The following is a 6,000-nucleotide window of genomic DNA, read 5'->3' as shown; positions in this document are numbered from 1 at the left end:
ATATCTCTTCTTAATAAGGAAGGTGAGTTTAACAGTCCTCATGAATGATTTACCTTCAGTAGCATCACTAAAATTATCATGAGAGCTTTCTAAGCAGATGATTCAAACCTGGAGTTCCTGACAAAGAATGAAAATCATTCTCTGAATCTAAGACCTTGATGTGCAAAATTCCCTTGTTTTGTCTTGTCATGATAGAAGCAGGAGTGCTGAATATCAAGACCTTTATATTCAATCATGTTTTGAAGCACTGACTGCACTCACGAGTTGGCCTTGTCTGCACAAAATTAAAAACAGTCATGAGAGTGTAACACTACTCCCAGTCATTTTCCATCTCTTTTATTACCTGTTTGCTGGAATTGATTTTCAGTATATTTGGCTTAGGAAAACCCCAGGACAGGACAGGTGCTCCAGGATAAATCTGTGCCTGCTTCTCTCCACTGGTAAGTGACCTGATCAGAGTGACCTGCTCCCTGAACAGGCCCTTGGACTCCAGGGGCATTAAGAGCTAAGACTGAATATTCACCATGTTCATCTAAAATAGAGATGGAATATAAAGAAATAACAGCAAACTTTGGCCCATCAAAGGGCAGTCCTTAGTCCTTTCAGTCCTTAAAGCTTTTTTCTTTGGAGGAAACAGCATGTTTGTCTATGGAGCTCAGCACTGGATAACAATAAAGACAGACAAGGCCCAGCCAGTGTGCAAGCTGCACTATGTGCTCAGAAAAACAATTGTATTATGGAAGCACTGGCATGAAACAAATGAATTTTGCTGTATTTATTAATATAGGAAACTTGGTTGCTACAAAGAAATCTCAGAGGATGATAAATAGGTTGTCTTTTTTGTATTATTATTGAGCTTGGTACTGTTAGTATTATAGGCTTAGAAGATGAACACAGGAGATCTGAATTCCATTAATTTCCTGGCTATTGTAATGGTACAAATAAACAGAATTTTCTACACCAGGGAATACACTTGGCAGAAGGGTCAAATCTATCAGGATATGTAGGTACTGATAAAGAAGGTATAAAACCTGTTTATCTACATCCAGGCTGAAAAAAAGATCCAAAGAAAATAAAATTTAGTACCATTTTAAACATTAATTTTAAAAGGTGCCAGAAAGTGCTGATGTTTTTGAGGAATATGAAACAAAGGCTTACTGTTACAAAGAGTCTGGGATTTATCACACATCTGCAGAAATTCAAAATTTTCTCATGGGAAAGATTTTTTTTCTTTTTAAAAAAATGAGTAAAATTTAAACGGACAATATTTCATCAAGAACTTTCCATGAAGAATTACATAATATAAGATTGTAGGAGCATAACCATAATTATCACAAATATACAGGCTAGAACTGTGTTATTTGTGCAGCTACACTCCTGGCAGAACTCCTAAATGCCTCAACTCCAACATTCATTTCTATGAAAGGCAAATCACTTACTCACAGTATTTTTAAGGATGATAAGTAAGTGGAAACACTAAGTATAAACAAAACAAAAATACTAAAATTTTTACATACAAAATAAGCATTCAGATATCCAGGACAGAAATGTCATCCAGCCACGTGCTCATCCTCTGAATTCTGAAGCACAAGCTGCTATTGTCTTCTGGTACAGCTTCTCCACCACTATCTGACTCAGGAACCTTGCTGAAGGCTTCACCACTGGAGCCAGTGCCTCAGTGCTGTGCTGTGTCCATGTGCACCCTGGGACTCCTGGTAGAAAACAGCGGCTGATGATCTTTGCAGGAATGCTTGGCTGCAGGGATGCTGGGGCTGGTGGCTTCACCTTGGAGTGACAACACAAGATTCACACTGGCAGAGTGAAACAAATATTTGATAACAAATCCCTTAGATTATTCTTTAGAATTTTCATGCAAATGAAATCCCAATAAGATTCATGGAACCATCTAGATGTATAACAACTCCTAATATTTTCAGTCTGGAGCTGCAAGCCACAGCATATTGTGAACAGTTGTGAGAGCTGTGAACCCTCCTCTGTCAGTAAAATGTGAAATGTGGGAGTGCTAACATTTTTCTACTCCCTGCCACCATAGTCCATTCACACGCACAATGGTAGCAAGGTCATAGCTCCCTCAGCCCAGTCCCAAGTCTGTCCTGCCCTTTCCTACAATATAACTAGACAAAGAATATTTCTGTTCCATCTGTCTGCTGAAAAGTGGAGTGAGAAGAACAAGGAAACACTGGGAGATGCTCAAAATGTTTCTTTCCTTTTGTTTCCTGGCTACATAGACAGATTAAATATTTGAAGCAAATGAAAACCCTCTTGACTGGCAACTTCTAAAACTGCTGATGATATGCACAGCAGGATAAACACTTGCCTGATTATGCATAGTATAGATTGCAAGGCTTCTTATTCAAAGAAAGTAGATTAATATCATAAAACATCTCCCACTCAAATACAGATGATAATTCATGCTGTATATGCTTGATGCATTTTAGTGGCATATCAGTGACATACAGAAACCTGAATATAAGTGTTTATTCATTCAAGTAAAAAAAAAATATACACTACTTTGTTAGTAATTACAAAGACAGCACATGACAAAACAAAACTCTATGCATGACTTTCACTCATATTTCAGTGATAGAGGAGCTCAGTCTAAGTATATATTCAGCATCTTTGAATACACAACTTAGCCAGACAAGCAATAATAAAGGATAATGTATTCTGGCTTTTACACAGTATTATGTCTGATTGACCTGGAAAATGTATTTCATTTGTCACAGGAGACTATGAAAACATCCTATACAGCTTTATGTTGGGAAAATAATTTTTGAGCTATACCTTTGAATTCACTAAAAATCATATCTTTCTTGAAATTCCATAAAGAAGTAAAATATCCCATATCATTGTAATTAACCCATCATTTTGAAGAAATTTTAATGTTCATCAACTATAGTTTTACAAATTGCATTAGATTAAACTAGATTAATTTTCCATCTATTTCCACAGCCTTATCTAGCACCAATACTGGTTGCTTTCAGTCAGAGAAAGTGACTGTGGCACAGAAAATATTGTGCCATGGTCAATCAGAGATTTTCTGAAAGGTCTTTCAGAACTTCCTATATTAATTAGAAAGAGAGAAGTGTATTACCTTTCAGTAGATGGGAAATGGCTCTGTTTCCTTAACACAGACTGACCAATCTTGTGGGAAAGGGACAAATCTAGTAATGAAACTTCAGCTCTCCCTAAAAAATTTGCTTGGGATCTGAAAATTCAGGTGCAGCTGGAATAATTCAGTTCTGATTAGAAAAATTCCTGTGAAGGATATGAAAGCAGATGCTTGACAGGATTCATAGGGTAATAGAGTACCTTCAATTTTAGATTTAAGAGACAGAAAGAATTAAATTGATGGTGCATTTCTTTAGATTTTATCCAACTCTTTCCTTCTTCCTAAAGTTTTTTTTTCTTCTTGAGTCCTCTCTTTGACTTTCAATACATCATTTGTAATCATGCAAAGTCTTCTGAGAGATCTTTTCAAATAGTGAACCTCTTTCTGTGTCTTCATACACAGTAGCCTTAAATGTAACTCTAGCAGCCTGTATTTTCCAGTAATATTAATCAAACTCTATAGGTATTAGAAACTAAACTACATAAATTTCAGATTAAGCTTTATTTTCACTAAGATGTAAGGTGCATATTCTCTACAAGAGCTGTTTGGCATCTCCTTTCTCCCAGTATTTTGATTTTATTATTCTGGCCAGCAAATGCAATCTTCTATTATCCACTATATCCTCTTTCTATTAAAATCCTCTTGATACCAGAGCTAGTTTGGACTTAGTGAACTATAACAAATCACGGTAAATTCCCATTGCAACATTCTCTGAAATGGTTATAAATCCCACACAAAGAAAATGTTTTCTCCATTAAACTTTTTGTTTCAGAGTAATTTCTAATAGATCCTTATTTCAGTTCCATGAAAGTTGAGAAGCCTCTTTTATTCTTGCAGAAGGAAACTTCAAGTTATTTGTGGTTTTCCCTAGCTTTTGCTAATAGTAAGTCAAGTTTGCTTTCTTGTACTGAACACTCCTCTCTATATAGGTGTCTTGCATTAACTCATGGATCTTTCTACCTCTGACATGCCCACAGTAAGCAAAACCTTACCAGAAGGAAATTGTAATACATGTAATATTGTATTAATATTACAATGTAATACATTGTAATATGTAATACATCAAAACTCACACAGCAGGGAAGAGAGGGAATAAGGATCATTTTATATACTTAGATTTAGCTGTAAATTGTAATGAAAGTTTGAGATGAAAAAAAAAGAGTGGAATTAACATTAATGGATAGTGTAAAAAAAATCTAATGATTTTATTACCAATGAAATTACTTGTAAGTAGGGGTATCATGCAACATGCTGCAGAAAGAAGATAAACAAAATTCTGTGCTAACCTCAAATGCACTTCTTTTTAGTGAGTTTACAGAGCACTGTATGCTCATTAGCCATGATGCTCATTAGGTATGTTATAATCCAACATGCATTTAAAATTTGTATTTTTAGAAGATCAATCAAAAAATGTAAAAGACAAATTTGCCTTTTGTAAAAGAGCTTTTTAAAATAAAAAAATCTTAATATCATTTTGACCCAAATTACAGATTTGCTCAAGCTCATGCTTAGATATACCACAAGAATAAGCTGCTGATACCTACTTTGAACTCCTTTAAGATTTGTTATAGGTGAACTAAAAATTCTTATCATTGAGGAATGGTAAATATAAGGTTACACATGGGCATCAGCTCATATCTACCAGTACCACTATATAGCAGTCCATAGCATTACCTGCTAAGGAATAATGCTTATCACGTCCTCAAAGTTTATTTGTGAAGCTTTCTGCCAATGAAGAAGAAAGAATTTTGGGTTTTTTTGTGCACAGAGAAGGCAATAAATAATTTTGCAATACTTATTCAAACCTGTTGAAAACAATTTTCTATATGCAAAATAATCAGTGAGCAATGTTAATATTGAAGTTGCTCAAAGCAAACACCAAATGCTCACCTATATTCTTCAGCATACAGTGTGAGAACTGGTACAATCAACCTTTATATATCATTCTAATACAGAAAAGTACTTCCATCTAACATCTTAGAGATACTCAGCTGCTGTTATCTTTCAGAACAAGAGACTTGTGCTAGAAGTTATATTTTGTTTACTTGTCCTGGTGTTAGCAGGGGAGGAGAGTGGAGGAGAACAGCAGAAGTGGGTTTGGTGCAGACCAGTGGCTTTCCTCATGTCAGAGCCAATTCCAGGCATCTCCAAGATGGGCCCACTGCTGGCCAAAGCTGTCCATCAATAATGTTAGTGGCACCTCTGAGATATTTGGGAAAGAATAAAATTGCTATGCAGCAGTTGTGAGAGAGAGGAGTGGGAAAATGCAAGGGAAACACCCCTGCAGGCACCGAGGTCAGTGAAGAAGGAGGTGCTCCAGGTGCCAGAGCAGAGATTCCCCTGCAGCCCATGGAGAAGACTGTGGATGATGCAGGCTGTCTTCCTGCAGCCCATGGAAGGCAGCAGTGTAGCTGATATCCCCATTGCAGCCTGTGGAGGACCCTACACTGCAGCAGGCACATACACCCTAAAGGAAAATGCAGCCCATGGAGACAACCCCACACAGAAGTGGGAAACAAATCTGAAAACTTTTCAAAACAGAGATATTCTGTTGGATCATGAGACAAAGTTAAAACAAGCTGGTTGAAAGGTAGGGTGATAACAGTTCAGCTTTCAAAGTAGTTGCCATGAGGGAAGAACTCAAAATAAATGATTTAGAAACCTGAATGGACACTAGCACATGCCTGGAGGAGCAGTTCTATAAAAAAAGCAGTAGCTGCTGACATGTGAATTTACTTGTATCTGTTTAAACATGTATAACCTATAACATTGAAGCTCTGAGAAAATCTGAGTTTAAGCTGTGAGGAAATTGGAGGAATCTGTTTGAAGTTTAATGCCTCAGTAATTCCAGTGCCACCCTTTCAGTC

The sequence above is a fragment of the Melozone crissalis genome, unplaced genomic scaffold, assembly GCF_028551555.1.
Source record: "Melozone crissalis strain CALT ecotype California unplaced genomic scaffold, PUWL_Pcris_2 ptg000004l_1, whole genome shotgun sequence".
NCBI classification, from domain to species: Eukaryota; Metazoa; Chordata; class Aves; order Passeriformes; family Passerellidae; genus Melozone; species Melozone crissalis.
Note: the sequence above shows the minus strand (reverse complement) of the source record.